The following is a 22,291-nucleotide window of genomic DNA, read 5'->3' as shown; positions in this document are numbered from 1 at the left end:
AAATGGCCGTAACTTGGGAACCGCTTATCCGATTAATATCAAACCTCGAAAAGGCACATCCGCTGGTCCCCAGCAATATTCCTGGCAAGTTTCAATCAGATCAGACCGTCAATCATGCAAAAAAAAGAAAAAAAAAGAACATTAATTGTGACGTCATTCGTGATGTCATCGCACCGTGTCTTGTCATTGGTCGACAGATAAATGGCCGTAACTTGGGAACTGCTTGTCCGATTGACATCAAACGTCGAAAAGACACATCTGCGGGACCCCGGCAATATTCCTGGCAAGTTTCAATCAGATCGGACCGGCAGTTGTTGAGAAATGGTGGTCGCAGACAAACAGATGGACAGACACACACACAGACACACACACACACACACACACACACACACACACACACACACACACACACACACACACACACACACACACACACACACACACACACACATTGCTGGAATTATAGATAGATGCTGTTATCATTATTCTGAGAAATAAATGGCGTGATAAGGTGGAACGAAACTTCAGCTGCCATATATACACCTTTTCAACACTGAAGAAAGCCATAAAATTCAAAGAAAAAAAAGGAAGCATTGTGACATCATTCGTAACGTCATAGCACCGTGTCCTGTCTGGTTGACAGACAATATATAGGTCGTTATTGGTTGACAGACATTGGTCATTGTATCACGTTATTCTTTTTATTACTGCCAATTATTGTGATATCATTATTATTATTATTAATACCAGTGTGGGCCCGTCGGTGCGTGCCAGTATGTGCAGCTTCGTGCCTGCAGTATCAGGTCCCCAGCATCAATTGTGACGTCATATCAAACGAAGAAGAAGAATTGTGACATATTTTACATATTTTTAGTTTTACATATCTCGTTTACATGTTTGTGAATATTGAACAATCTCTGATTATCTCAATGGATGAAGGATCGTTTTGAATCCCACTCCTGCGGCCATTTTACTGAAATAACGAATCACCTCTCTTCATGTCGCTTCCTCCACTCACACACACTCTGCACCACGATTGACGTTCTTGTGAGAAAGTTATTTCCGTGAAACGTTTTATATTTGAATCACACTCGCCGTGTCACTCTCGTCTTCACTCGGATTTTCAATCAAATCCAAAACAAGAGAAATCTAACATGGAATACACCACCGGTTCACTTCTCCATCAACCCACAAACGTTATCTCTTACAATCACCGCTTACCTGCTGTGGAGGTCGGGATGGTTCTCCGGAGATGAACATCATGACCGCTGCGATCAGAGACCACATCTCTCATGCACGTCTATCCACGGAATGGCGTTTCACAATCAATCTCTGTGTTGAATGATCCTGAATATGGAATTCTCATTGTCTCCAACAACAACCATTGTGACGTCATAGTTGCCTGTAGCCACGCCCCCTCCTCACCGTATCATTTCTTTCCACCTTTTGTATAATTTATTTATTTTTCTCTGATTAATCTCGGTAAAAACCATGCGGCCCAAGTTGATGAACATCACGAGTGTTTTATCCGCCGTTTCTGACCTACAATCAGAGTTCAGGTTCTCGTTTTTATGTTTAATTTAACAAAAATGCAATCGCACTATTTTATTATCGCGCCGTTGAGAATCGGAGTGCAGTTTACCGCCGTGCGTTAATTCCGGGGTAGACGCACTATTTTATTATTGTGCCGTTGAGAATTGTAGTACAGTTTACCGCCCCGTGTTAATTCCAGGGTAGACGCACTATTTTATTATCGCGCCGTTGAGAATTGTAGTACAGTTTACCGCCGCGCGTTAATTCCAGGGTAGACGCCCTATTTTATTATCGCGCCGTTGAGAATTGTAGTACAGTTCACCGCCGCACGTTAATTCCGGGGTAGACACACTATTTCCCCGGCCGGAGGAATGATGTCAGTTAACTGTAAAAATAGTCTCAATCATCAACACGATAAATAAACAAATACATGTCAGTAATTAGTGATAAACAATGTGAATCTTGCACAATTATGATGGCATTCTGGTGTGAATGAATGAAGGGGGAGAATGAATGAAGGGAGGGTGTGTGAATGGCGGTTTGACGTCGTGTGGTGTTTGATGAAATCCTGTGGGGAACGAATGACGTTTCCTGGTGATGAGGAACATGATGTTGACGCACGAGGAGGATTTGGCGCGATCGGAGAACTGAACGATCACTTGGACCATCGACAGAAGGTTTCATTTGAACGTCACGTGTTTCACCTCGTCAGACAAGGTAATCACGTCACTGATTACATGTTAGGGTTTCGGAAGGGAGTGAGAAGGTGTGATTTTTGGGATTACGACGCTGGTGATGAAATAAAGGATCAAATGAGAGATAAATGTTCATCGCCATGTCTGTGTTGAGGTCTCCTTCACGAAGCTCATTTGAACATGGACACCATGATCCGGACAGCTCGGTCTGGGGAAGTATCCGAGACTCGAACCACACAAATGGAACAAAACACCGTCTGTGGTGTCGTGGTGGGGGTGCTTAGAAGGCAGACACGAGCGGAGGAACAGTCGAGCCCGGCTTTGTTGCACCAGCGCGAGCGCGGGCGTACTTTGCCCGCAGCTCTCCTTTATTACGTACTCGATGCACTCACGAGCCGCGGCGACTCCGGCACCCACTACAACGCCTCAGGCGGCGTGCACTCCTTATATCCCTGGCAGACACGATGATCACGCCGACCACTCCCCCCACCATCATGCCCCGCCCCGCAGGCCCGCAGGCTACACCACACTCCTCCCTCCTAAAACCATGATTATTAAATGATCATCATCATAATAAGCATAAGCAGCACGAAATACCACGGTATAAAAGCAGACAAGGTACAAAAAGAAACTGCATAGTATAAAAGCACATCACATCATATAACGTGTCGATGCGAGCGAGTGGAGCTGCAACGGCCAGGTTCCGAAGACTGAGCTGCACAATGCACCTACAAAACCCTGACCGCGTTACCGATATGAAGCAGCAAGGCGAGAAGCACAGCAGCACTACGCAGCAAAAGCGCCCCCAGGCGGCTCATGCCTACATGCCCTCCGGCGAGGTCGCGGCGACCTCCCGAGCAAACCTCCCCCGGCACCATCAAACGCCTCCGGCCAACAAGGCGGCACATCTCCCCCAGCCAGACCTGAAGCAGATAAACATTCCGAGGCCGGAAGCCGTGATGCCAACGCCAGACCCGACTGACCTTGGGTGGGGGCGCTGAACAGCACCGTTGGCTGGATGCAACCAATGCCCCATAACAACCCACGCACCACAATCAGTTGAGATTCCAACGCATGTCCAAACGGCCTTGAGCGAAAACAGAGAGCTGTGTCCCAGGCGCCAGGCACGTCTGACCTTGCCGAAACCAGAGGTGCAGGTAACGCTGAACAGCGCAACAGCCCTGGCTCCGAGTCGATCTCCGAGACCCACACGGCAGTTAGACGGTAGCAACTCCATTCAAACCACACTTCAACCACAGGCCCGCCACCGAGCAATAAGAACATCATTGGCGCAATTGAAAACTCCTTTTTCCGTACAGCGCGTTCTCCTGATGAAATCCCCGCACATGACACAGTAACCACCCGCGGCCAGGGGCAACGGGAGGCCAACAAAACCTCTTGATTTTCCACCATCGCTCCCAAAGCCTCCACATCACATTGATCATAATGCAAATCCCATCGATTGATCTCAGCCAAACCCACTCTCACACAGGAACTGTCGGCATTCATTTCAACAACGTTAAACCGCACCACTCGAGCAATGAACAGCAACCCATAAACCACACCACGTCTCCGTCTCTTGGTTGTCGTCGCAACGTTGCGAGGACCTGCTCGCCGCCGATGGTCGCGATCCGCGAACTCCTTGAGCGCGACAGGCTCGCTGCAACTCCCCGTCGAAATCGCCTGACCGACACAGGCGCGCATTGCCTCAGGAGCGCAGCCGAAGCGCGAGAGCTCAGCACGAGAGCTGGTACGGCTCCCGTTGCTTCCGAACCGCACATCACCGTTGCAGGCAGCAACGAACGGCCACTCCCGTTGCATCGATGCGGCTCCCGCCGCCAGAACCTCGCCCTCGAGTCCCGAAGGAAGCAACGAAGGAAGCACCGGTGCACCTGGAGGTACGAACTGGAGATCCAGCTCGAGGTGCATCAACCAGTCCCGACCCAAAAGGGCGGGCCCCTCCCCTCGCACCACAAACACCGAGAGTAGGGCGCTTCGACCCCGGTAGAGCACCGAGACGTCGGCCACCGCAAGCGGTGCAATCGCTTCGCCGGTTTACGTGCACGATGCGAGGGCAACACGAGTGGACTCAACTCGACACCCGATCAGTGCCCCGATCACTTCGACCTCCACTGGCATCGGTCCTGTCACCGTCGGACCAACTGAAACCAGGCTCAACATGGGCAGCAGCAGTGCCCCGGTCACCTCAAACTCCCCTGCCATTGATCTTGTCACCTCCGGACCAATTGAAGGCAGGTCTAACACCGGCAGTATCTCCCGTTCCGAGTCGCTGGGATCTCTGTGCCCAGGCTGCAAAACTCGACCCGGGGCATTACCGTGTACGCCATGCACCGAACACCGTACCGGCAGTAGGTCTCGACCCGGGACGGAAGGATCGCTTCGCACACCGCCATCTATGACTGTTATGATGGGCGATGACTCTCGGCACACACACCGTAGACGTCCCCGAGTGCTCAGACCGCCGTCCGAGTGATTGCATGGCAACGCTCGTCCACGACCCGCGCCGCAGACCGTGCACGCGGCCGTGCGCGCCTGGAACATCGCGCTGACCTCCGGATTATCTGCTGCGCACCGACCATCGAGACCCCGGACATTCCTCAGAGCTTGCGCGACGTCCAACACCGCGTCCGAGCTGAACTGCGTGTCCTCGTTCTTTAGCCGTGACATTGCAGAAATCATTCCCCAGATTTGTCGTGCCTCAATTAAACGAACTCCGAGCGCGGTCGTTGTCCACTCGACGTGACCGAAGTCGACTCCGCCGAAGGCGGGCACGCGTCCGTGCGCCGTGCCCCGACTTCCTGTCATGCCTGAGCTGGCCGCGCTGGCGAGCCTCCTGGCTCCGGAGCCTGTGCGCGCGGCGAGCGAACCTGCGATACGCTCTTCACGATGCGTACTCCTCCGGAACCTCGAACCGCGCGGGGTGCGCTGAGTTACTCGCTGCCTCTCCGAACCCAAACACCCTGCACACGCCGATCTGAACATCCTCGTCGCCAATCTGTGGTGTCATGGTAGGGGTGCTTAGAAGGCAGACACGAGCGGAGGAACAGTCGAGCCCGGCTTTGTTGCACCAGCGCGAGCGCGGGCGTACTTTGCCCGCAGCTCTCCTTTATTACGTACTCAATGCACTCACGAGCCGCGGCGACTACGGCACCCACTACAACGCCTCAGGCGGCGCACACTCCTTATATCCCTGGCAGACACGATGATCACGCCGACCACTCCCCCCACCATCATGCCCCGCCCCGCAGGCCCGCAGGCTACACCACACCGTCAACACTCCCAACATGGAGGATGTTAACGTGATGAACAAAACTCAATCTCAACAAACGTCAAATGAGCCGCCTGTGTGGAAACAACGTCATACAAATCTGGTGACGTCACGAGAAGTTTTAACTTCTTGGTTTTCGGTTTCATGATCGTCTCGTCCACCTCTCCCCAATCCGTCATTGCAGCCGAACTGTTGCGAATCTGGAAGCCATGAGCACACAACATACAGGTCCTGTAGATCAGTTATATCGGTAAGTTAATGTTGCCAGTTAGGGTCCCGACCCTCGTCTAATGGGTAATTAAATGTTCATGTGCTGTGGAGTTATTTTGATAGTTTGGGTTTTTCTTTTATTTTTACACTACCAATATCAATGTCGACGACACCACATCATCCTCACCTTCACTTCGCTTCCTTCACCTCGCTCTGGCCGACGTCATGGTGGGCGGAGTTCAAGGAGGAGGCGCGCGGCGGCGCTCGACCAATGAGCGTGCAACGAGTGAGGTGACCGTCGCCCACCAATGAGATATCGCGACAGGAGGAAAGGGCTCGGCGTGATGTCACCATGCCCCCTGGCCAATCAAGGAGCTTGCCGCCCGTTTTGGCCAGTGAGAGAGACGAAGAGCGATTTGTGCACCAAAAAACAGCCAGTGAGAGAGGGAAGGTTGCAAGGAGGTGGTCCCCCCCCCCTCTGAAGAGGGGCTATAATTATAGGCGCGGTCTGCGCGTTGGGGAGTTCTGAGAGTTCTGCAAAGAAGTGAACATCTGCGCGCAAGGTGGTGGAGTGAAAAGCGTCTGCGCACGGAGTGGTCGGTGTAATGTCCGAGGTGCAGTGGAACAGGAAGAGTGAGAGCGTTAGCAGTAACTCCGCTTTATTGCGCGCCCAGATGTACATCACTGCCACCCCTAGGGGGCGAGTCATGATATACGAAAACCCAACCACGTGATACAGCACACTCCTCCCCTCGTAAAATGACAATTCCAATGATGAAATGACAATTATAACATGACCAAACGAAACCAATCAACATTCAAAATCCTCCAAGTACCGCGGTGGTGACGATACAACGCCCTGGCCACGGCGACATCACAGGTGGGGGTCCCACATCGCTCAGCATAGGGGGGGGGTGACGCTGAACAGCGATCATGCATTTGGTCCACGTGCCGCTTCCACACCTCCCCACCATCAGTCCGCACCATGCAATTCGCCGGCCCCAGTACCACAGAGACCACAGCCGGCACCCATTTGGAACCGTGGAAATAATCGTGCACCATTACCCGCTGTCCCACATCAAAACCGCGCAGCAGTGGCGGGCGCGACACCGCCCCACTCACCGACCCTCCAGGTCGCAGCAAATCCAGTCTGGACAGCAATGCCCGTCCATAGAGACGAATGGCAGGAGAATCGCCCGTGACAGGATGAATAGCGATCCTGTATTGGAGCAAAAAGACATCGACCACCGTCTGCACAGGTGCAACACACCCCCTTCGCAAAGCCCGTTTCAACATTTTAACAAATGATTCCGCCTGCCCGTTCGTCGCAGGATGATACGGTGCGGACCTTAGATATCGAATACCATTTTGACGCATAAACTCATCAAATACACCTGCGATGAACTGCGGACCGTTATCAGAGACCAGAATCTCGGGTAATCCTTTATTAGCAAAGATCGTCCGCAGTTTTTCTATCGTAATGTTTGCTGATGTATGCTGCATTACTACAACCTCCGGCCATTTAGAGAATGCATCGATCACAATCAAAAATATTTTGCCATTAACCGGCCCCGCAAAATCCACATGGATCCTCTGCCAGCCCTGTCTGGTGTCGGCCATCGTCCCGAAGCTCGACGCGGGTTATCAGCATCTGTTTGACACGTGGTGCAATGCCTAACCATCTGCTCAATGTCTTTGTCCAACCCCGGCCACCACAACAGGCTACGAGCAAGACTTGGTCTTCACGACGCCAAGGTGACTAACATGTAGTTCCTCCTAACACTGCTGCCTGAACTTCGGTGGAATCACCGCTCTCATTCCCCACATAACGCACCGTTGGACCAACGACAGCTCCGATGCGCGTGACGCGAAAGGCTGAAATGCCGGTGTTGAAGGTAGATTGCTCCAATTCCCCGTAGAAATCCCCTGAACGACACGGGCGAGCACTGGATCATGAGCCGATTCCACCGCGACCTGTTTGGCAGTGATCGTCCCGCTTTGGACCTGGCTCAGTGCAAACGCATCAACCCGGTCGACTGATTCAGACGAACTGGACCCTCCACGCAAGGCAAGCGCGAGAGCCCGTCGCAGTTAGCATGCTTTTCGGTGCTTCGGAACTGAATATTGTAGCTGTAAGCAGCAAGAAATAGACACCACCGCTGTTTTCGCGTGGCCGCCACCACTGGTACCCCGCGTTCGGGTCTCAGGATGAATTGAAGTAGTTTGTGATCCGTCTGCAAAGTGAAATGCCGCCCCAGCAGGTATTGATGAAACCTCCGCACACCCCAGACGAGGCTGAGAGCCTCGCGCTCGATCTGGGCATATTATCACTCTACTGTAGACAGGGTCCGGGATGCAAAACAAACAGGCCGCTCGGAACCATCATCCATCCTGTGGGAGAGCACTGCCCCGATGCCATATGCAGAGCTGTCGCATGCCAATAAGAGCGGACGTGCAGGCTCGTAGTGCACGAGGACCATATCCTCTGTGAGCAGCCGCTCGACGCGGTCGAACGACGCCTGGTGTGCAGGCCCCCAGGCTCAGCGCTCGTCCTTCCTGAGCAACCGCGTTAACGGCACCAGCTGCGAGCTGAGCCCACGCACAAATCTTTGGTAATACCGTGCCATACCAATGAATGAGCGCAGCTGCATCTTGTCGTGAGGCGGTGGCATGTGCTGAATTGCCTCCACCTTCCGAGGGCCTTTCAACAACCCCTCCGGCGTGATGATGTGCTCGAGGTATTCCAAGCGCTGCTTGAAGAACGCGCACTTCTCCCTGTTCAAGCGCAGGCCACACAATTCCAGCTTCGTCAGCACTTGGGCAATGTTCGCAAGGTGCTCGTCCGCCGTTTTCCCCGCAATGAGCACATCGTCCAGGTAGGTTTGAGCGGGCAGGCCAATGCAAACCTGATCCATGGCTTTCTGCCACAAGGCTGGGGCCGAGACAATTCCAAAACAGTCGGGTATATCGATAGATCCCTTTGACACGTGTTGATTGTCAAAAGGTCGCTACTCCCGGCATCCATCGCCAGGTGAAAATATGCATCACGCAGATCAAGCTTCGTGAAGTATTGACTCCCCGCCAATCGTGCATATATCTCATCGATTGACGGCAGTGGATATTGCTCCACGCTGAGCCCCGGGTTAACCGTGGACTTGAAGTCCCCGCACAATCGGCCGTCTCCATTCCGTTTCAGCACCGTGCCGACCGGGATAAGCCTCAGGCCGTTGAGCCTACGCGCGGTCTGTTCGCCGATGATCGACACCGCCGCTCCCGAATCAACCTGAAACGTGATCGGTGTTTTGTTCACTTTGATTTCCACCGTCATCGGGCGTGCCGCCGCAGAACCAATTGAAAACAGGCTCATCATCGGCTGCCGGTTCCGCCCCCGGTCACCGGGGTCGCCCCGCACATTGCCGTCCATGACCTTAACGGTGGCCAACGCCCCACGGCACACGCTTCAGATGACCCACCTTGCGACAATGTAAACACACGGTGTTTTTATACGGGCACACACGCCGCAGGTGTCGACCTTCGCATCCCAAACGCGTCCGTGGGGTCGCCCTGCCGCTCGTGCGGCCGCGCGGCGACGTCTGGCCCCGGCCCGCACCGAAGGTCGCGCGTGCGTCCTTGGGCGCTCGCGACACCGCGTGGGCCCCCGGGCCATCTGGCATGCCGCGGCCGGTGATGGCCCGAACATCTCCACGAGTTTGCTCGACAGCTGTTGCAGTGTCGACTGCCGAGGTGAACGTAATGGCTTCACCCTTCAGCCGTAGAATCGCCGAAACCATTTTTTCATCTTGTAAACCAGAAATAAAGTGATCTCTGAGCCGAGCTGGACGCTCCCCCGGCCGCGAACTTGCAGGCCACGGACGAATGCTTCACTCGCGCCACGAAATCCGCGACGCGCTCCCCCGTACCTTTCGTGAGGCGATCGAACTGGTAACGAGCCAGCTGTAATGACTTCTCCGGCACCATGTGTGCTTTCATCTTCTGCACAATGTCCTGAAACGACAGCGTGTCCCCACTGGGCTTGTCCGGCGCCACCAAATCACTCAGCAGTCGATAATGTTCCGTCGATAGCGTGGCGAGCAAGATCGACTTCTGCTTGCTCCCGTCGACCACATCATTCGCGTGGAAATAGCACCCCAACTGTTCCGAAAACAATTCGAAGTCGTCTCCGACGGAAACGGGCACCTGTCCGTGCGCCGTGACTCGTCTACTAATCATCCTCGTCAGCCAACTGTCATGTCTGGGGTGCAGCGGAACATGGAGAGTGAGAGCGTTAGCAGTAACTCCGCTTTATTGCGTGCCCGGATGTACATCACTGCCACCCCTCGCGGGCGAGTCATGACATACGAAAACCCAACGACGTGATACAGCACAGTCGGGGCAACGGAGGGTCTTCTCCTGCCAGCTTTCGCCTTGCCGACTTCCGTTCGCCTGGAGCCTGGTCGTTAGGGCATCTGGATTGTGCTGGGGTTCCAGTTCTGCCCCGAGGACCTGGTCCTTGAAGACCGCACGAGGCGGACAGGTCCAAGACAGGCCTCAATAAAGACCATTTTGGTCCAATTATTTGGGTGTCGGCGTATGTGTGTTTGTGGCGCCAGTCAGTTAAGTAGGAAATTGTATAAGTGCCGTGCTGTATATATACGTGCATTTCTTTTAATCGGTTTAACTCTGCTCTTGCGTGCTTCCCTCGTCACCCAATTATTATTGTAAATTAACATCCCCATTTGTGAAATGTATCCGCTCGTTCATGTCCTTTCCTCCATTGGCTTAGCGTGCTGTGTTGGGAAATTAGTCAGGCTGTTGCCGCTATAACGGGACATTTGGACCGACAGACCTCGGCGATAAACCGCTCGGATTGCACACAGTTCGAGTACGCGAAGCGGCTCGTTCCGTACAGGTGGCGTCGAGGGTGTGGAGACTCGGTAAATGGCCACGTGGTTACGTAGGTATTTTGAAAATTGGCGAATAACCCTGCACCACGTGGCAGAAATATTGACGCTTTACGGTCCGATAAGGGACGCGTACTTTTCCGTTTTCCGAAAAGGTACGATCTAAATTCCGGGCAATCGGTCGAGCCGACTCTACTGCTCCATCTCGCGGTTATGCGTTTTTAATTTCGAGCGTTTTTAAATTATTCCCAGCACGCAACATGTTGAGCCAAGACGAGCTGAGGCAGGTGGGTAGTACGAGTGGTAATAGTGTAGATGAACCCATAGTCTTGGACACCACCGCCATGCAGGTTGACCATCCCTCACAACCAAACACAGAGTCCGTAAAGGGCGCAGGGGTGGTGTATGACACCCCCCTCCGTCACACTTCCCTCCCGACCCTTGGCGGATCCGCGCCCGACCCAAGCGAATCGGCTTCGTCAGGGTCGCTTGACATGAACCATTTGGTGGAGATGCTCAGACGAGCAATGAGTGAATATTTAAAAACAAACATGTCAGAATTGAAAGGGGATTTGGAGCACAATATGGATGCAACTATGCAAACACTGAGGGGCGATATGGATGCAAATATGCAAACACTGAGGGGTGATATGCAAACCCAGCGGGGTGGGATGCAGAGCATGGGGTTGGGCCTGCAGACAGGCTCAGACAGGATGAAAGGCATCATGGCCGCACCACGTGGCGAAGACACCGAACCGACACTGAGTGTGCAATGTGTCTGGCCCGCAATGGAAACTGGTACGGTCGGGACGAGAGCCCCACGATGATAATTGGGGAGACGTGTAAATTGAGATACGAAGGGATGACGGAAAAATTAAAGGTGACTGAGAAATTAACAGTGACGGAGATGCGGATAATAAAGGAGACAAGAGGAGAAACTAATGAACGCGAGGGGACGACGGAAAAAGTCACAGAGACACAAACGGAGACGCGGGATTATGGAACTAAAGAGGAGCACACACAGGTAGAGCAAAGAGGGGACAATGGTGTTGAGATTGGGGAATGTCTCATGACCCGGTGCGAGCAGCAGGATAGCCTCCTTAAGGAACGAGGGGAGACGATATTCCCACTTGCGGCAGATCGCGACGTGGTGGGTCTGGTCGAGCCGAACGAGGTGGAGCGTATGAGTGCTGTTAATGGGTACACGCGCAACTTGGGGGGTATGGAGGCCCCGGGAGTGCTTGTGGTAGCGTGAATCCCCAGCGCGATTGTCCCGGTGTGTGTGGTAAAGAGTGTGAGTGGTAAAGGTGAGTATAGTGTGAGTGTCATGGCGTGCGTGAGTAACATGGCGTGCGCGGAAATGGACAGATGGATTCAGACGGGGTCGGGTGTGGCGAGCCTTCTGCGCCGTGTAGAGTTGATTTGGTAACCGCGCCGGGTTCGCGCGACGGCTCGTACGGGGTCCGTGGCGCACTTCGCGCATGCCCCGCACGGGCGCGTCTTCGCGATCCAGCCCGGAAACGTTCCATGGATACGAGCCGGCCGCGTGGACGGCTAAAATGTCGGCGAGTGTCGGGTGAATTTGGCAAACAGGAGTTCCCACGTGGGCGCCTGTAAGGGGCATCACGTGCTGCATACCGCATGTTCTGTTCGCGGAACGCGCGGGGCGGGTTTCTGGGATGATGCGCGCGTGCTAACCTGCACGGGAAACCGCCCAGGCTCGGTGCGCTGGTGACGTCATCGGCACAGACCTCGCTGCGCAAGCTTCGGTCAAACAGCGCACGTCGTCCCGCGTGGGGAATCCCCTGAAAGCGAGCGCTTGTTGGGATGTGCAGGGTGACGTCATGGCTGCACGGATCGGCCATCGGAGGGGACGTCGGTATCACCCAAAGGGACGAACGGGCAAGCCGTAAACCGCCACCATGGCGCTGCAGAAGAAAAAAATAATAAAGCCTCGCTTCCAGTATGCAGCCCAAATTGGGCATAGGAGCACTAGTTCGTGGGGTGGGTTGGAATTAATTAGACTGGCTTCATGGGGACATGGGTTGTTCCTCATGGAGCCCGTGGAATGGGTTAGTTGGAGGGATTTTAGGATATATTTTTGAATGGAAAATTGATTTTCCTTGAAGACATAGACAGACATGGAATGTGTCATAGACAGATTAAAAGGAACGTGCATTTGGAGAAGGGATGACGAGGGAGCACGATGGAGTTAGGAGAATTTAGTCAGGAGAATGGCAGTGTGGAGTGATTGAGAAATGAAAAATGTACTGAATGAGTGAGTATGGGTCAGCGGGCCTGAGTGTGTGTGTGTGTGTGTGTGTGTGTGTGTGTGTGTGTGTGTGTGTGTGTGTGTGTGTGTGTGTGTGTGTGTGTGTGTGTGTGTGTGTGTGTGTGTGTGTCTGTGTGTGTGTGTGTGTGTGTGTGTGTGTGTGTGTGGAGTGAATGTGGAATGCATGGTGTGAATGACTGAGTGGCAGGAGGAGTGATTCCCACCCAAGTGACCCCGGGGTCAGTGTAATGTTAGTTTGTGGGTAAGTCAAATTTACAAAAAGGAGGGCGTTTTGTTGGTGTTGAGTGAAGGCACGATACCCATTTGGAGGGGTGCAGGAGTAAAATTGACCGGCTGGGAGCGTGGCTTGGAAAGGTGAGTTCCGAGTAGTGGGTACCCCGGGCACCGAAGTAGTCGGCCGGAGTAGGCCAAGGGTCCAAGGGACTGGGATAGTGTACTCGGCACGGGCGACCCACGGATCGGGACCCGGAGCACCAAAGATGCCACGTGGGTATGGAAGGAGGGCAATGCCAGGAAGGGCAACCCCCCCCCCCCCGCGTTGAGAGGGAGCAGGTAGGCTCGGAGACAGTCTCAGGTCCCGGGGGTGCCATAGTTCTAGTTCGGCAGAGGGGGAATCCCTGCCAAGTGAGCCACGCTGCCCAGCCATAAAATTGTGCAAGGGCACAGAGGAAAATTTGAGGGCTCGGCCCAAATTTATAATAGACACCAACACAGGCGACAGGAATCATGGTTGTTAGAACCCATAGTTTAAATGACAGCATTTTGGAAAGCCCCGGGGTAGTTTAAAGTTTAATAAAAAGTAGGATACTTAGGAGATGTACCCCTTCACCCCATTCATCCCTTCGCTCTCTGTCGGCCGCTGGAGCCACCTTGGGTTAGATTGCTGAAATCTGTCGGAGGCCATTCTGAGGCTTTGTTGGGCCTCGAGACAGGACGCTAGTCTCTCCCTATTCCCCTCCAGAAAAGGATTTTAGGGGTTGGGAGTAGGTTAGATGGGCAGGACAGGTTAGCCGGACAAAGACAGGAAGTGTGTTCGGGAGACGGAATTATAAAAGAAAAAAACAAAGCAAAATAAAAAGGGGCTAAATTTTGTTTGTTTTGCAAATTAAGGGAGTGGGAATGGACAGAGACAGGCAAAGGCGATAGGTTGGGGGAGACGGTAGGGTAGGTCCGAGCCCGTGTTCAGAGTGGCCTGCACCACCGCACTCCCTCCAGATCCAGACGGACTGAGACCAGAGGCCGGCCAGCTTCACCTGCCGGCCTGTTGTGCTGTACTTGCTGTTCTGCATTGCCTTGCCATGCCTTGTTCGCCTACCTCTGCCATAACCCCATGCCTGCTGCCCATATTTGCATTTGCCCCTGTGTTCATCATCCATCACCATGTACGCCAGGACCAACTTCGCATTGAGCAGCTCATTTACCGTTTCTTGCATCCAGTCCAGTTCCATCCAGTTCATTTCAGGGAGGAGCCAGGGACTGCATTGGGCAGCCGGCTACCTCCCTGTTCTTGCACAAAGGAGCCATACACTGCATTGGGCAGCCTGGCTACCTCTTCAAATGGCCTGTGGGATGGCATATGGCATGCCGTGTTAGGGTGAGTTGCCTCCAGCAGCTGGGGGTTGGAAAGAAAGAAAGAAGTCTCAAGGGGGAACTTTTGATCAGGCCCTGAGGGTGACTGACCTTCAGCTGCGGAGCAGTCACCCACACAAAACTGTTGACTAACTTTGCCATGCCTTCTTTGCCACAGATGCCAGGTCCTGGGCCATGGTAAGTGTAAATTATTAGTTTGGGTAAAGAATGTAAATAAGTTCTTTGACCCACCTGCATGTTTGTCATAGCGCCGGCAATGTTTGTTCAGTAGTCTGAATGAGTCTGTTATTAGTTACCCAGCGCATTCGGTTATTTATTTTTGCGACATGTAGTAAAAATGTCGCACTCAGGGATCCGAAAGTGAAATGTACTGGGGAGAATTTACACATGCTGGTCACACGCAAATTTGACTACGCGGGACGAGTCTGAAAAAGGGGAGGGGGTCGTTTTACAAATTTGGAAGTTTACTGCACTCAACATACAGGTCTGATAGATCAGTTGTATCGGAAAATACGTGTTGCCAGTAATGGTCCCATCCGTGGTCTAATGGGTACTAAAATGTTCATGCGGTGTGGAGTTATTTTGATATTTAGGGTTTTTCTTTTATTTTTACACCACCAATATCAACGCCGATGACACCGCATCACCCTCACCTTCACTTCGCCTCCTCCACCTCTCTCTCTGGCCGACGTCATGGTGGGCGGAGCTCAAGGCGGAGCCGCGCGACGGCCCTCGACCAATCAGCGTGCAACAAGTGAAGTGACCGTCGCCCGGCCAATCAGATCCCGCGACAGGATGAAAGGGCTCCGCGTGATGTCATCACGCCCCCGGGCCAATCAAGGAGCTTGCCGCCCGTTTTGGCCAGTGAGAGAGACGAAGAGCCATTTGCGTGCCAAAACTGTCCAGTGAGAGAGACGAAGAGCGATTTGCGCGCCAAAAACCAGCCAGTGAGAGAGGGAGTTTTGTGAGGAGGAGCCCCCCACCTCTGAAGAGGGGGGTAATTATAGGCGCGGTCAGCCCGTTGGATAGTTCTGAGAGTTCTGGCAAAGAAGTGAACATCTGCGTGCAAGGTGGTGGAGTGCAAAAGCGTCTGTGTACAGAGTGGTCGGGGCAACGGAGGGTCTTCTCCTGCCAGCTTTCGCCCTGCCGACTTCCGTTCGCCTGGAGCCCGGTCGTGATGGCGTCAGGATCGTGCTGGCGGTCCAGTTCTGCCCGGAGGACCTGGTCCTTGAAGACCGCACGAGGCGGACAGGTCCGAGACAGGCCTCAATAAAGACCATTTTGGTCCGATTATTTGGGTGTGTGCGAATGTGTGTTTGTGGCGCCAGTCAGTTAAGTAGGAAATTGTGTAAGTGCCGTGCTGTAAAAACGTACATTTCTTTTAATCGGTTTAACTCTCCTCTTGCGTGCTTCCCTCGTTCCCCAATTATTATTGTAAACTAGACAGTACCCGCCCGTAGGGCGGGGAGGGAATGGAAAGGCAGTGTTAGGGTTAGGGTTAGGGTTGGGGTTGGGGTTTTGGTTAGGGTTAGCTGTTACGGTTAGGGTCAGGTAACCCTAACCCGAACCCGAACCCAAACCCCAACAGCTTAGTTATCTCATTGTATCCAATGGTTTGGCCATCTATAAAGGACAAACAAACATGAAAAATAGATGTTTTAGTCAATTTAGGACGTCATAACTCGAAAACCGGAAGTCGGAAGTGAATGTCGTCAATCAACTGTCATTTAATTTTGATTATCTGTCGAATGGCGTTGGTCCCGTCTCGATCGGATGAAATTGACACCGTGACCTTGAACTTGAACCCCCCCCCCCCCATGTCCGTTCTCATGTCCCAAGGATCACTCATGCCAAGTTTTATCTAATTCCATCCAACGGTTCAGCCGCCGAGAAAGGACGAACAAACATACATACAAACATATTCTGGTTTTTTTTAGTATACTAGATAAACATCCCTATTTGTGAAATGTATCCGCTCGTTCGTGTTCTTTCCTCCATTGGCTTAGCGTGCTGCATGTTGGGAAATTAGTCAGGCTGTTGCCGCTATAACGGGACATTTAGACCGACGGACCTCGGCGATAAACCGCTCGGATCGCACACGGTTCGAGTACGCTAAGCGGCTCGATCCGTACGGGTGCCGTCGAGGGTGTGGAGACTCGGTAAATCGCCACGTGGTTATCTAGGTATTTTGAAAATTGGCGAATAACCCTGTCCCACGTGGCAGAAATATTGACACTTGACGGTCCGATTAGGGACCCGTACTTTTCCAGAGTTTTCCGAAAAGGTACGATCGAAATTCCAGGCGATCGGTCGAGCTGACTGTACTTCTCCATAGAGCGGTCGTGCTCGCGGCCGACACCCAGCCCTGCAACGATATGTCGAGGGATATGGCTGTGATTTCATGCCCAGCATTGAAGATATCCATCCATTGTTAGGAGAGCAGAAGCAGTATATCTTGGGGAGAGTGCATGGTCTGAAACCAAATTGATGAATGGACATCCAGCCATTGGAGAAGAGGAAGGATTTTGATGTCTGAAGCAATGATGGATTCCATAACCTTGCTGATGATTGGAAGAGGGTTGATTGGTCTGTCGTTGCATGGATCTGTTTTTGCGCTTTTTTATGCAGGGCAGTAATGTTTGCTAATTTCCAAGCAGATGGCAGATGACCTTTGTCAAATGAGAGGGTGAATGGAACAGAGAGAAGGTGAACAAGAGCAGAGGAGCAGGTTTTTGGGACACGTGGTCTGATGCCATCTGGACTGGTTGCAGAATCTGAGTCGATGTTTGACAGCAAACTCTCCACTTTGTCAGAAGAAAAGGACACAGAGTCCATGGACAGTTGGGTACAACTGGGTAAGGTGGGTACAGAAAGCGCTGGGTTTCGTACGCAAGATTTTGATGCAAACACCGAGTTTAGGCATTCAGCCTTTTTGCATGCGGTATCAGCAGTCCGGCCATTTGAGGTAAGGGAGGGGATGGAGGGGGAATATACACCAGAAACAGATTTGATTGGACGCCACCAAGATTTGGAGAAGGGTGAGAGGTTTGAGAGTTCAGACTTTTGCATCGAAAGATGTTGTTTTCTGGCTCTCCTGAGGGAAGATACACACTTGTTCCGAGCTTTATGGAAGGAACTGAGATTACCCTCAGTTGGGTTTGCTTTCCATGAGGCAAAGGCAAGTTGTTTCAGGACAACTGCCTTGCCACAAGCTTCAGTGAACCATAGGTGGGAAGAAGGGTAGGACAACTGAAGACGAGAGGGGATAAATCTGTGCCTGAGGGAGAGCAAGTTTCTTTGAAAGAATTCCCAGGATGAATTTATGTTGGAGAAAGTAGCGATGGGAGATCAGCCTAAAGGTTCGATGACTGCTTGGAGACGCTGCCAGTCGGCCTGAGTGCAATGCCAGACTCGACGGTGCTGAGGTGGTTCTCTGATAACAACCAGAGAGATGCCCACTTTGACAAGTACGTTGTCAGAAGAACCTCTTGGAGCAGAGGAAGAAAAGCAGATATTTTCAGGGAAATTTGTCAAAATCAGATCTAGAAGAGATGGAGTGCCATTGGTTGAGATCCTTGTTGCCATTGGTTGAGATGTTGACCGATTGAGTCAGTCCCAATGAGTCGCACAAGTCTTTTGCTGATGTGCCATGACAGGTGAGAGAGGTACCCACACCGAGCCAACTGGCACAGTGATAATTGAAGTCACCACATATGAGGAAGAGAGAGTTCAGATTAGAAGATAGAAGTTGGTCCATGTTTTCGGATGGTGAGGTGTAAATGGAGTCATCACTGTTTGGTGGATGTTACAGTACACATATAAACATTAGGTGGGAGTGGAGTGGAAGCCGTAGCCAGAGGTATTCCTGGGGGTGTGGGGGAGTGAAGGCAGTGCATGGAGAGTGAGGAATAGAGTTTTTGATGAAGAGAGCAACTCCTCCACCAGATCGAGGCGCAGATCTGTCATACCGGAGGAGGGTGTAACCATGGAGAGATACTTGGGAGTCAGAGATGCCTTGAGGGAGAAAAGTTTCTGTGAAGCAGATTATGTCTGGTTTGTCAGTGGCAACCTTTGTGGAAAGATCTGTAAGGTTTGAGCGAAGGCCCCGGATATTTGAGGTCCACACTGTTAATGAAGAGGGAGGGAGGAGGCTTTGGGTGCAGGGGAATGGAGGGGGAGGGTCGGACATGGGAGGAGGGGTGGAGATTAGGAGAGTTATTGAAAGAGTGTGGGGGATTGTGGAATTGCAGGGGGGAGGGGCCGGATGAGAGGGAGAAAAGGCTCTGCGGTGCTGGGGGAGAGAGGGGGAAGAAGGCAGTTGAGGATTTGAAGAGGTGGAGTGATGAGGTGGAGGGGAGAGGGGGGGGGAGGGAGGGAGCTTTCTGGAGGGGAGGGGGCGGGGCAACTTTGAGAAGGGTGAGTGAGGGGGGTGAATGGTGGGAGAAGGTTCAGTGGGGAGAGTTGAGGGAGAAAGGTGAGGGGTAGTTTTTGAGAAAGGTGAGAGGGAGTCATGAGAACCGAACGTGTGAAGGAGGAAGATGAAGCATTATAAGAGATCGTTATTATCGATATATTAAGACTGAAGGACCAATTTTGTGCTCCTCCCAGCAGTCGCGTCACGTTTTTCTCTGTACTGTGACCTGGACTGAAAGAAACTTTGTACCTGGAAGAGTGCATCGCACATAGTGGCAATAGTCAACCTTCAACTCTGAAGCAGAATAAACACTTTTCATTGAGACGGGGCGAGGAGTGAAGAGGCGGGGGCGGGGGGCAAGGTGAGCAAATTTTTGGGCGGGGTGAAGCAAATTGAAAGCGGGAGACGAGGGGGGAATGGGGCGGGGGATGATTGGGCGGGGGCTTGGGTGAATCAGGTGGAGTTGAGTGTGAGGGGGGTGGACAGGGCAAGTGGGGCGGAGAATGAATAGACGGGGGGCGGGGAGTGAAGAAGCAGGGGTGGGGCCGGGGTAATTAAAATTTTGGGCGGGGGTAAGCAAATTGAAGGTGGGGGGTGTGAGGCGGGGGGAATGGGGAAAGGGCTGGGATGAGTAGGCGGGGGCAAGCACGCCCTGGCAGTCCATGTCCCTCGAGTGTGGGTGAGCTGGTGAGGGTGGTTGAATGAACGGAATCCGTCTGTGACGGGGTTTCGGTTAGTTCTTAGTCATTTCTGCCATTGGATTGCCACGGTGCGTAGTGGGGATTAGGAAGGCGGTTGCCGCATTTCTACATTTGTACCGACGGGCCTCGGGAACCATCCGCTCGGGTTACACACGGTTCGATCACGGTAACGGCTCATTCCGCTCGAGGCCTGCCGAGGGTGTAAATTCCCTGGGAAGCTTTGCCGCGTGGGTACTTAGGTAAATTGAAATTGTCAATTAACCCGACTCCACGCGGTCCAATTATTGACGATTTATTGTCCTGTATGGGATCCGTACTTTCAGATTTATCTGAAAGGTACGACCTAAATTCCGGTGTGTTCGGTGGAGCTGACTCTATTGTTCCCCTGGTGGTCGTGCTCGCCACCAAGAACTGGCCCCACAACAATAACACCACACATGTGCTGCAATAATTGTTGTGCTTTCATCAAGATATTTTCTTCTGTCTGTCGATTGAGTCTCTGTCGCGCTCTTGTTGATTTGTCGGAAAGTGTACTCTGTCTGCTAATAGACTGGCAATGAAATGATAGAATGTACCTGGAACCATCTGAGAAGCTGCTTCAGTTGATATCCCTGTCGACGCTGAGGTCTGCACCTCCTTTTTGAACAACTTTGTGTCATCTCACAATCTTTGCTGTCTGCAGAAGGGTTTCTTGTTTCTCGTTTACATTTTCCTCCGTTTCGAGCTTCCAATGTCGATCAACAGCATCACCAATAGAAACCCGAGATGCAAAGATGAATGTGGAGCCACAGCTTTGATCAAACACTGCAATACAAGTGTCAAAATGCTGAACAAGTTCCCATTTTAGTGTTACCGCATGGTAGTCTGTATTCCTTACTCCAAGATCTTAAACCATTCTTTTGTATTGATCACATAAAGACTGCACCAGAAAACTCTGCTGTTCATGAAACACAGATTTCTTTTTTGTTGATCCAAAAGAAGTTTAAACGCTTTGTCGAAAGGACGAACATCTTGTGTTATAGTTGAAGGGATTGAAGTCGCTTGAAAAGGAGTTCATACCTGGTTTGAGGTGGCACTCATCAATAGCCACCGTGTCATGTCCTGCACCAATGACCCTGTACGACTATCTCATTTATGTTCAGATTTTTAGCAAGACTAATGATTGTTTCCTGGTTATCATTTGTCGACACTTTACATTGTGGTTCTTTCCCCTGGAACCATCGGTTATATGTAACACAGCATACCTTTCCTTGATAAGGCTCACCGTGTTGTCCGGTCAATATTCTCTCTTCTGAACTTGCCGTTGGTTCTTCCTTATTTCAAATCGAGGTTTTAATCCCAAGCCTCCTTTCTGTTAGTTTGTAGCCTTTTTCAGTGATGTACACATTTCTGCATTTATTTTACCATGTGGGGTGTTTGGTTTCCCAGCTTCACATGCTCCAACCAAATTTGGTCAACTTTGTCCATTTGCAAATGTAAAGCAGTTGTCTCGTCTGATGATTATCGCCGACTTAAGTTTTTTAAATGTATACTTTTGAAGATTACACATTCTTTGACTTTGTTCACCTCGACATATTATCCATTTGCTGTGGTTGGTTTTCACTGAATCACATCTTCTCTTCGTTTGTCTGAAGTGACACACTTCCTTCCAGAACTCGCTTTGACGGCTTACTCATCTTTTATCTCGATCTGAAAAGTAACAAGAAGAGTGTTTAACATCCAGTTGCATGTCTGTTTTGCTGAATTACAGACTCCTCGAAGTGTGCATGAATTACCCGCTCAGACTACCAGCCACGTCGTCCTCAAATCGTCCAGGAACACGAGCAGCAGCAGAAGCTCACCTCGGGCCTCCAATCCACACTCCTAAGGAAGCCTCTCTGTCCCGCTCACATTTCCAGCCCTTTCTCCACAGGATCTCCTTCCCCTCAACGTCAGGGTTGTGGTTTCGGAATCGCCATCAACGCCACCAAGCAGTGAGTGAGATGGTGTGACGAGGTGATTATGTGCCGCTTTCCTCAACGTGGTGTGTCGGTTGTGTTTGTGTTTGTGTTTGTGTGTGTGAAGCCTTTTCCTTGATTGATATAAAATTTCACACCCCTGCCACTATCTCAATCAAATTTTACATACATGCTGGAAATACCCAGGGTCAGGTCGTGGACACAACCCCCTCCATCCCCCAAATCACTCAACCCTTGAAGGAAATTCACTGTCGACACGGTTATGTAGGTCTGGAAATCTAAGAAATAAAAACAGCTGGTCTAATCAACACTAAATATTACAAACGTGCCAGGGGTACCCACGGTCAGGTCAAGGCCAACGTGCAGCAGCTTAAAACTTAGCCAAGATTCTGAAATACAAGAACCCAAAATTTGCTTCCTCTCGGTGCTCCGGTTTGGCCTCGAAAGAGAAACAAACACAGAAACATTTTAAATTACTTATAAAATAAGTATTCATGAGGAGACATTTCCAAAACAATATTTTCGACACCGTTCCTTGGATTTATAAATAACATAACTTGAAAGGAAAAGAGATTTTAGGTTAATTTTATTCTCTGTAATTACAAGAGAAAATCTACATTCACACAAGAAAATTAACACTTTTATCAAAGACAATTCAACAGTTGAGTCTTGGGTGCTGGAGTGAAATGTAACATCAAGGTTGGAGA

At 51.6% G+C, this 22,291-nt stretch overlaps 1 long non-coding RNA gene across 1 annotated transcript in view; it reads left to right on the top strand.

Moving 5' to 3' along the window:
* The window catches only part of LOC147008896 (uncharacterized), a 42,843-nt gene extending 21,184 nt beyond the window's left edge, over positions 1-21,659 (top strand). The window contains exon 3 of the long non-coding RNA XR_015053131.1: positions 21,377-21,659. This is a non-coding gene — a long non-coding RNA (uncharacterized LOC147008896). The remainder of the gene's footprint in view (positions 1-21,376) is intronic.
* Positions 21,660-22,291: the final 632 nt, after the last annotated feature.

Source organism: Eptatretus burgeri, chromosome 18 (assembly GCF_056783735.1).
Source record: "Eptatretus burgeri isolate ZD-2024b chromosome 18, Ebu_testis_v1, whole genome shotgun sequence".
NCBI lineage: Eukaryota > Metazoa > Chordata > Myxini > Myxiniformes > Myxinidae > Eptatretus > Eptatretus burgeri.
This window is presented reverse-complemented; position numbering and strand designations above follow the sequence as displayed.